This window comes from Leptonychotes weddellii, chromosome 11, assembly GCF_054177405.1.
Source record: "Leptonychotes weddellii isolate Sample4059 chromosome 11, ASM5417740v2, whole genome shotgun sequence".
Lineage (NCBI taxonomy): Eukaryota > Metazoa > Chordata > Mammalia > Carnivora > Phocidae > Leptonychotes > Leptonychotes weddellii.
In genome coordinates this window covers 16,675,186-16,686,784 of record NC_138379.1, presented here as the reverse complement: position 1 = coordinate 16,686,784, position 11,599 = coordinate 16,675,186, and positions in this window count along the sequence as shown.

Here is an 11,599-nt window from a genome sequence, read left to right as displayed (position 1 = left end):
AGAGCATCTTATTATACCCATGTGAAAGACAAGATGACCGAGTCTCAGACAGGGCAAGGGGCAGTCAAAAGCCACATGACTGAAAGTGACAAAAGTCAGATGGAAATACTAAATCGTATTATCTCTTGCCAAACCGTGTGCCACATTTGCTGCAGATATCCTCAAAGTACTCACTTCCTGAGCTAATCTGTAACTCTTGTCCATCTAAATCCCAGTTAAAACTATTCATCATATCTCATACATATGTAATGGCTGAAGGTCAATGGGTGTTAGAAACATTTTCTAGGTATCCAAAAACAACTGTGTGGAATAAGGGCTTGGGTGCATTTTCAGACACTAGCAATGCACATTTTTCACCTTTAATGCTGTGGAATAAGGATTCTTCAGCATTAACTGAGCAGAGGAGGCACTGAATGGAGACTCTAATATGACAGATTAAAAACCATCCAGGGTATTTATTCATTTATGCAATGGCCTAGAGTTTTGAAAAGGCCTCTGTATTTAGTGGCTGGTAAGAGACCTAACTACATGTTGGCATCTTGACTGTTCATTCTACTCTGGTAAAACTGTACATTTCTTTCTCTGCAGTTTTTGTTACCCTACCACTCACTCACTGTGGCCAATTTCCACATATACAGATCAAGTTAGTTTCTCCCACTATAAACTTATACCCTGCCTTTTAATACACCTTATCAAGTACCAAATTGGCTCTTGGTTCACAGCTTAGGCCCAGGGCAATCAGACTCATTATGGAATGAACATTTAATCAGCTTCTAAGCTACTGAGAATCTCTGGAGACAAAGCCATCACCCCATCTGATCTATTCTCTTCACCGTTAGTGACTTTTGGGGTCTCATAATCTCATTTGGTATTTCAAAACTAAAGCGATTGTGCTAACACCAAAGGCTTCACTCATTGCCATCAAATAAAAAAAAAGGCATTGAGAAATGTGTCACTGTCAATGTGCGATGAGGGTCCAAAAGGGAAACAGATGCAGAAATGATTCATCATCATTAATAGGACCTGTCGCGATGAAGTGAAAAGGGGGGGAAATTAGAAACTCTTTCCAATGTGCTAATGATACTACTGTCCCAGGTTGAAGGGAAGAATAATGTAATATTCCTAATATCAATTAGATTTTGCTATTTGATTTAATTTCATTAACCACTCAGCTCAGAGGTACAGAGGAGGAGAGTTTTTATCTATTTATTTAGCACACACCTATAGATCACTTACTGTGTACCATACTCTGTACTATGAGATTTATAAATAGTTCTTTAAATACCAGAAATTCTTGGTCAGCTTCATTTCTGTACAATTTCTTCCTTTTCTCTTTCTCCTTTCTCTTCTTTTTCATTAGAATGTAATATTTCTACGAATTTCCCAATTTCGGCCTTTACTATAAATAATAGTTGACCCCTTACTCCTTACTCTAGGGGACATTAAGGAAAAAATTAGCCAAATACATTTATTTTTATTATACATGTTTAAAATTTAATTTTAAACATGTAACTGTAAAATCTTATGCACAAAAGCCTAATGATTACTAGAGAAGAAATTTGTTCAACTTTGGGGAAATCTTGTAGTTCTTTCTCTATAAATGCCAGATCCTCACTGATATGTTTCCTGCACTACCAGTGAGGGGATAAATACTTACCCAAACAACTATCTTAGGAATAGTTAAAAAGAGTCTGTTTATTAGAAAAAATTCTATTTACCAGAAGGAGGAGGAGTAAGAAATAAATATACTTCTCCCTCAGTGAGTGATTTTTCTAGGCACCTGCTGGAGAAAAAAAAATAATTTGTGCTTTTCATCTACCAAAATCACCATTTGTTCTGAGTGGCAAATATAAACAAGTGAAAAAGAGTGAATTTAAAAAAGCCTAGTCAAGGGCGCCTGGGTGGCTCAGTTGGTTAAGCGACTGCCTTCGGCTCAGGTCATGATCCTGGAGTCCCTGGATCGAGTCCCGCATCGGGCTCTCTGCTCGGCGGGGAGTCTGCTTCTCCCTCTGACCCTCCTCCCTCTCATGCTCTCTGTCTCTCATTCTCTCTCTAGCAAATAAATAAATACAATCTTTAAAAAAAAAAAAAAGCCTAGTCAAAAAAATTAAAATAAGTAAAAATAAAAATAAAATACAAAAGGCTAGTCCAACTTCTCTCCCCAAGCTGCAGAAAAGGAGCTTCATACGGGAGACTATAAATCAACAAATCACAGAGTCGGATTTTGTGGGAGATTTAGCTTCTCAGCCAATACATCCTCTTTTGTGGTGAAATTTTCATATGACAAAATATGATTTTTCCCGTTATTTCTCTGGGAAGGTGGGGGTGGGGCAAGGGGAAGAGTTTGTAAAGCTGTATCAGACCCTCCCATCTTCTCGTACGTGATGGTTTGAATCGTAGTGACACAGGTGACAAAAAGAGTTACGTCTTTTCATGAGCTTGTGTTCTTTATTGCTTACATTAACTGTTAGGGAAGAAAAAAAAGGTGAATTCAACAGGCTATAAATCTTCCCTGATGGGGCGCCTGGGTGGCTCAGTCGTTAAGTGTCTGCCTTCGGCTCGGGTCATGATCCCAAGGTCCTGGGATCGAGCCCCACATCGGGCTCCCTGCTCCGCGGGAAGCCTGCTTCTCCCTCTCCCACTACCCCTGCTTGTGTTCCCTCTCTCGCTGCCTCTCTCTCTGTCAAATAAATAAACAAAATCTTTAAAAAAAAAAAAACAAAACTTCCCTGACATACAGTATGATACTGTCTTCTAGGAGAAGAGCAGGCTAAGGGAGCATAAAGCACTTCTCTACCATGAATGGAATACGTGTTGGGGAGTTGGGGAGAGACAGGGAATGTTCTAATAATGAGGCTCTGATCTTCCCCCACTAAATTCATCTTTCCCTTATAGTTCCAAAACACGCCAACAATGAAGAGAGATGATTATGGCCACAAACAAATCTCACCAGATTACAATCTCCTTATTTCCGAGAGGTTAATTCTATTTCTAAGTAAGCAAACCACATTAGGCAAAATATGCAATGTCCTATTTATATTGTTAAAAAAAAGAGAGAAAACACCAAAAATATTAGAAAAATAAACATAGCTTAATATTGAAGAACTAATCATTCTCAATATATTCCCCAATAAATTTGCTTAAAAATATTTACAAACACTAACAACCAGACTACAAATGAAAAATAAGACCATAAAGCAAGGTGTGAGGGAAACCTCGAATAACAACACAACCACTAAAGATGGGTTGAGAAGAATATTTTTACACTACACATGTAATTTTTTTTTCTGAGCCAGAATAGCCCAGATGGCCATAAGAAATGAAAAAGTATTTCATTCACTGACCTCCTCCCACAATTCTGCTCCTAAGTCTGAGGTAAGAGAGCTTCCCTAAAACAATTCTTTCTTTTTTTCTTCCCTTCCCTTCCCCCCCAACTTTCTATATATGCACATGTATACACATATGCATATATGCACACAAACACACATAAACCCATGTATATGTATTGCTCTATTGCATAGAAACTAACTGAACAGCCAGATGTGTGCCCCTTGCCATTCACTCCAGACTACCTTTCCCATTTCCCATAGGCTCCTTTTTTTACTGTGCATCTATTAAGAGACTAGATACTTGTAAGCTTTGCTATAGTAACAAAGAATCACAAAATCCCAGTGGTTTATAACAACAAAGATTTCTTTCTCACACATGCTACATGTCAGTTGCGAGTTGATGATGGCTCAGATATAGCTCTTTTCAATTCAGCTGTGTTCCAAAGATTCTCTTTAGAGTAAGGTTGTGCTGAAGCAGCAGCAACAATATGGAGAATGATATTCTTTTGGCAAAGGAAAAGAGCAAGAATTGAGTAAGGACGAATTCAGTACTGACCCTCAACTGATGTATTATAATATGAGGATTACATGTTCTTTTTCTTCTATGTCTCTGAGATTTTGAGATCATTTGTCAATAAGACAATAGTGACTAAATAGAAATTTGTACGTAGATATGGGGAACCGTAAAAAAAAAAAAAATAACACCCAAAATAGGTGACATTGGCTTCAGAATTAGGTATTGAGCAGTTAGGGAACTGATAGCGGAGATTGGAAAAATGACTTCTGTTCGCCTGTGTTCCTTTCTTTTTCCAACTAAGAGCGTTATGCAATGTGTAAAAGTGGCCTCTTGGAGACATCTTAAGGAGTAATAATTTATGGTAACAGACTAAATGCTCTGAAAACCCAGGAGTTAGAAATAAAATCAGGGATCTGCAAACTATGACCTACAAGCCAAATATGGCCCACTGCCTGCTTTTTTAAATAAAACTTTATTGGAACACAGCCACACTCCTTCATTCATAGATTGTCTATGAATGCTTTTGCACTATGATAAAGTGGTTTCAACAAAGACTACATCACTGGACATATTTAATCTGGCCCTTTTCAGGAAAAGTTTGCTGAATAAATAAATAAATAAAAGCAAATAACAATTTATTTAACTCCCTACTTTATTTGATCATAAAATATATTATTTTATCTTAATACATGCTATTTCAAGAAACACATTATTTAAAAATACTTTTCTACAGAGTTTTTAGCAAAAAAAAAAAGTTGTGATTTAAGAAATTTACACCCTGATAAATTTTCACTTATTTGTAAAGGTGACAAAAAGTCATCACTTGATATTTGTCTCTGATTTCAATAGTCCTTAAGGAAAACAAATTGAAGCTATATCATAGCTAGAAACAATGCAGTACCTTGAGTACATATACAGGTTCTAGAGACAGACAGTTTGGCTTTGAGGTATAGATTATGCCATCAGTTCTATAGTACTTCAATGTCCTCATGTTCAAAATGTGGCTGATAGTGGGGTGTCTGAGTGGCTCAGTCAGTTAAGCATCTCACGTCAGCTCAGGTCATGATCTTGGGGTCTTGGGATCAAGTGCCTTGTTGGGGCTCCCCACTCAGTGGGGAGTTTGCTTCTCCATCTCCCTCTGCCCTTTCCCACACTCATGCTTTCTCTTTCTCTCTCTCTTTCTCTAGTAAATAAATAAAAAATCTTTAAAAACTGTGGCCTCTTACACTGTTGGTAGGAATGCAAGCTCATACAGCCACTTTGGAAAACAGTATGGAGGTTCCTCAAAAAGTTAAAAATAGAGCTCCTTACGACCCAGCAATTGCACTACTAGGTATTTACCCCAAAGATGCAGATGTAGTGAAAAGAAGGGGCACATGCACCCCAATGTTCATAGCAGCAATGTCCACAATAGCCAAACTATGGAAGGAGCCGAGATGCCCTTCAACAGATGAATGGATGAAGAAGATGTGGTTCGGGGCGCCTGGGTGGCTCAGTCGTTAAGCACCTGCCTTCGGCTCAGGTCATGATCCCGGCGTCCTGGGATCGAGCCCCGCATCGGGCTCCCCGCTCGGCGGGAAGCCTGCCTCTTCCCCCTCCACTCCCCCTGCCTGTGCTCCTCTCTCACTGTGTCTCTCTCCGTCAAATAAATAAATAAAATCTTTAAAAAAAAAAAAAGATGTGGTTCATGTATACAATGGAATATTACTCAGCCATCAGAAAGGATGAATACCCTCCACTTGCATCGACATGGATGGAACTGGAGGGGATTATGCTAAATGAAATAAGTCAAGCAGAGATAGACAATTATCATATGGTTTCACTCATATGTGGAACATAAGGAATAGCACAGAAGACATTAGGGGAAGGAAGGGAAAACTGAAGGAGGCATGGGATCAGAGGGGTAGATGAACCATGAGAGACTATGGATTCCGGGAAACAAGTTGAGGGTTTCAGGGGGGTGGGGGGATAGGGTAGCCAGGTGATGAGTATTAAGGAGAGCATGTGTTGTAATGAGCACTGGGTGTTATATGCAACTAAAGAATCAATGATCAATACATCAAAAACTAATGATGTACTATATGGTGGCTAACTTAACATAATAAAAAATTTTTTAAAAATGTGGCTGATAGTAAAGATGCCTTGAGTATTACACTAGGTAATTAATATAAAGTTCTTAGAACAATGTGTGGCACAAAGTATACTCTCAGCATATTAGCTATTATTGAGAGGGCAAAGAATAACAAAAACACCTCAAATTTTAAGGTTATAAATCACATAAAAATCTTTTAAGAGCATGAAACACAGTAATCAACCTACAGTTTATTATAAATTACCTAACTATGGGGGTGCCTGGATGGTCAGTTGAATGAGCATCTGACTCTTGATTTCAGCTCAGATCATGATCTCAGGGTTTTGAGATTGAGCACCGCGTCGGGCTCCATGCTGGGCACGGAGCCTGCTTAAGATTCTCTCTCTCCGTCTCCCTCTACCCCTGCCCCCCCCACCCAACCCCCAGCACTTACATGCTCTCTTTCAGGAAAACAAAACGAAACAAAACAACCTAACTATAGTTAGAAGATTGAATGCAAAAACAAACACAAATCAATAAAGGTATTTGATATCGAATATAAAAATACAATGCTCTCATAAGGTTTGTCTATTACCCTAGTTTAAATTTATTAAATTGTGGTATGATGTGATAATAGAAGAGAGGAAAAGGAAAAAAAATATCAGACAAATCCATATAACAAAATATATATTTTCTTATTTATCAAGTAAATATTTTTCTTAAAAAAATACTGCAGCAAAGGCATGTTGGTAAAGATATAATTATATATTGATATGAGTGTTTAATTTGATAAAGATCTTTCAGGAAAACAATTAAGCAACATGAATTGAAAGCTTATATTTTCATTTTGCAACCCTTAATCAAATAATTGATTTAAGTGAAGTTCATCTACGTTGCTAATGCATCTAGAGGAAAAGTAAACAGAGAACTTACTGCAGAGAATGAAGTATGACTCCATGAATGACTTACTGATCATATAGGGAAACTTGCAACTTTAAATTAGAGTCAGGCTGATACTAGAAAATCAATCATCTTACCATCACCAAAATCAGGACCTTATATGGTTTCTGATGTGATGTAATATGAAGAACAAAACAACATTTAGGGAGTAATCTTGCCAAGATTTCCAACTTCCAGTTTACAAGAACAAAAGATAAAGGAGATAAGTTGAAGGACCCATGAATAAGCAATCAAATGAATCCTAAATGCAGGAAGCTCTACTGAGAAACCGACTTGTTTCCTTAAAACAATTACTGGCACAGAAAGTAAGATGGAAAAGTGGACATTCATAAATTAAGAGATCTAAGAAACAATAGAGGAAAGCCAAATGCAGTGGGGAGACTTGATGGATCATGATTTCAACTGACTGACTGGATAACAGGACTTTTTTTTTTTTTTACTTTGAATATGGATTGAGTACTTGATGACATAAGGCAATCATTAACTCTCAGAATTTAGGTGTGAATTTTTAAGTGCAATAATGATTTAGCCATTATATAAAATATTCTTCTTTTTTATATTTTAGAAATGCATACTGAAAAATTTAGTGGTGGAAAATAATGATATTGGGATTTAAAATGCCTCTGCAAAGCTGATTAAAAGGCAACAAAAAAAGAGAAAATAGATCAAATCTAAGGGGACAAAGCATTGATAATTGTGGTGTATGGATGAGGGGCTAGATGAGGGTTTATTATGCTATTCTCTTTACTCATACCTATTTAAAAATTTTCAGAATGGAAGTCTGATTTCTTTTTAAATTTCACATCCTTTAGTTTAACTAGTTCCTTTCCAGGAAGCAGGGCTATAGCAATCATTAAAAGTGTGGACAAATAATTTTGCAAAAAAGATACTGATCAAAGCATTATTTACATTAGGCAAAATAAAATAAAATAAAAGCCTGACTTTAGGGTGATAATTCATAGCTTCAGAAGTTAAACATTAATGAACCTTGAATTATTATGCTTATAAAGAATTTATAATGATGTAGGGGAAAATTTTTATAACATTCTTACAACATATATATGTATGTACATATATATATAAATATAAAATATGACGTTTACAAAAGTAAATATAGAAAAAATAAGAAATAAGCATACCAAATGCTGACAATTACTTTCTTTATGGGTTTTTTTGTTCTGCTTTTTTATATTCTTTCCTCATCAAAATGTTCAATATGTATACATGCATACATGCATTTATTTGATAACTAGTAAAAAGAGAAACAATTATCTAGGCAAATGATTTCTGACTTAAAGAATTTATCTTGAGTCTATAAAACATTTCGTTTTGAAAGTGCTTATCATAAAAGTTAAAGAGTAAGCTGGAGAAAAAAATTATCTCACAAAGAATTTCATAAAGCTCTTCAGATCTTTGGAGATTTCTTAGAATATTTAAGCATCATTATTAGTAAATGCTTTCTATTAAGAATGAAATTTATAGAACTAATCATATCATGATTATATTAGAAAGAATACAACAGAGCCCATCTCAGTGTAATCAGTAGAAAATGCTCAGTCTTAGTTTAAGATTAGAATTCTAAAACTAAAAAACAAAATAAAATGAAACAACAAACAAACAAAACAGAGTATCTTAACTTTATTGACTCATTTTTACCTCTAATTCGGTCTGCTTCCAATGATGGAGCTGATACTATGGGGGGAGAAAGGTGTGGTATGATATCCTAGTAAGAGATGGCTTAGAAAAAGATCCTACAAACTTCTGCTTATTATTTTATTTTTTATCTTCCTACCTGAACTTTATTTTTTTTTAAAGATTTTATTTATTTATTTGAGACAGAGAGAATGAGAGACAGAGAGCATGAGAGGGAGGAGGGTCAGAGGGAGAAGCAGACTCCCCGCTGAGCAGGGAGCCCGATGCGGGACTCCATCCCGGCTCCAGGATCATGACCTGAGCCGAAGGCAGTCGCTTAACCAACTGAGCCACCCAGGCGCCCCCCTACCTGAACTTTAAAATATGCTATTTATTTTGCCATTTAATTATGTATTGTTTCAATGTATTTTTAGAGAAGCAATATTATGTAGGGAATAGAGCATGAATCTTTGAATCAGATCTGGATTTGAATTCAAGGCCTGAAATTTTCTCCCTCAATTCCTCATTTAAAAAGTGATTATATTATTACTTATTTTTTTTTAAATTCCTCTTTATGATTAAAAAATATAAGTCAGGCAAAACACCATGATAGTATCCAGTAGATGTTTGGTCAACATTTATTGTATTTCATTTCTACCTTCCACATGTATTTGGGTTTTTAAATTTTATTTTATTAATTTTTTTAAAAGATTTTATTTATTCGACAGAGAGAGACACAGTGAGAGAGGCAACACAAGCAGGGGGAGTGGAAGAGGGAGAAGCAGGCTTCCCGCCGAGGAGGGAGCCCGATGTGGGGCTCGATCCCAGGCCTCTGGGATCATGACCTGAGCCGAAGGCAGACGCTTAACAACTGAGCCACCCAGGTACCCCTTTAATTTTATTTTTAAAGATTTTATTTATTTATTTATTTATTTAAGAGAGAGGATGGGGGGGTAAGGGGCAGAGGGACAAGCAGACTACCCGCTGAGTGAAGGAACCCAGCATGGAGCTCGATCCCAGGACCCTGAGATCAGGACCCGAGCAGAAATCAAGAGTCAGACGCTTAACCGACTGAGCTACCCAAATGTCCCTTCCACATATATTTGTATTTATTTGGTGCTCTGAAGAAATTCTTTTTGAAATATGATGCCAGTGACTAGTTAACTTCCTAACCAATATGTTCTCTTTGAGCATGGTTGGGGTAATGTTTATCCAGGTGAGTAATCAGAATATAGTTTAGAGGCTTTCCAACTAGCTTACTACAGTTTTCTTCTTAGTCTTCAGCAAATGTCTTAGGGTTTTCAAATTATTATTTTTTTTAATCAAGTCATTTTGAAAAATGTCAAGCACCTCTACTCTCCCATCTGGAATCCAGAGACACTCAAAAGTTAAAATTTAATGGCATTTTAACAAAAGATAGCTTTGCCATTCTCGTTAGGTCAGTCTTCCTGATGACCCCAGTCTTTCTGGACAGTGAGAACATATTAACAGACATGAGCTAGATATTTTTCTCTCCTTTGCCTGATTTTCACATCAGAAAAGGTTGGTTTTGGACCTGACATAACTTGGGTTGCTTTTCTAATTCAGTGAGCTTTTTCCACTCCTTTGATTATTATATATATTCTTTTTTTGCACAAGGAATTATGCAATTATGATTATTATTATTTTCTCTTTGATTCTAATTGCAGCATGGGGCCAACATCCAGTATGAGGGAATCCCTACCTGCAGAGATAAGCATAGCAAGCTTCATGTCTGAGCTAAGAATTGGAAGTATAGGGAAACATATTCCAGACATACTTTTATAGACTCTTCAGCCTCCACACTATGCCACTACATTTATATTTTATGCATATAGATGTATATTGTTTAATGATTTATAAATCTGGATACAGTTGCTACAAGGTGATGTAATGTTCTCATTTGATCTACTTTGGTAGAATCACTTTCTGTCAGGGAATTTACTGCAACGATGTGCACAGTAAATATTTAATAGCATTAGAGGCATCAGAGTCTATTTTTCTTTGAAGAGTGCTTAATTATGTCAATTTCCCATGATGAGATGCTAAAGTCAGTATTATTTGAATTTGGAGTACTGGGTGAAGGTGGAGAATTCCTTGCTCCCCTCCCATAAGAAGCCAATGTATGTGAGTTTAACAAGGCAATATAGCAGAACCTCAACCCCATTAATGTAGGTCCCACTGATTAAATATTTGTGATATGACAGCTGTGCTTGAGCTAAATTCTACCTTGCACTATCAGTGAAGAAAGGGTTGGCTAAACCACATAGGAATATAAACAACACAGGGGAAATGAGTTAAATCTATTTTTACCATGTCCTCTCTATTCATGTGCTTTGAGAGCTATTATTTGCCTACAAATTAGATGGAATCATATGTTGCTATTTGGCAGTTTTGGCAGGAAATTTCATATGGGTCAATTTATAAGCTTTAATCCTTTCAGTACAAAAGCTCTGATGACAGACAAAACATCTTTTCTGCTCATTCATTCCAGTTGGTGACAAACCATGTTACACATTCTTGATATATTTTTCTTGCATTATCACTAAAACATCCTAAGCCAAGACCTTAAGTGATGGAAAAGTTGACAGGATAAGCAACCAAGTTCCACTTGGCTTTCCAAAATAACTGCATACATTTGGCCTCAATACTGAGTTACAACTTGTAACTCTTAGTAAAGCCAGAACATATGGCTTCACCATAAAGAATAAACTATAACATGGTTCTCTGTACATGATCACAGCTTTGACTCAAATATCTCACTGCAGTGTTATTTTTACACACTCCAAAAAACAGACTTTTTAAAATTTGTATTTTCTTCTGGACACAATAAACAATATTAGATTTGGGGGATAACTTTCCTTTGGAGAAGCTTACAGAAATGTAGTAATGATTAAACTAGAAAACAAAATACATAATCTTTGTATAAAAAAACACTTTACTACTAAATACCAAACATTTTATTTTCATAATAATAATTTGACAAGTATTTTAACAGAGCTATATGGTTTCATTTGCAGATCATATGATCTGTACAAGTTACAAGGTTCTTGAAATCTCAGAAATAAAGGG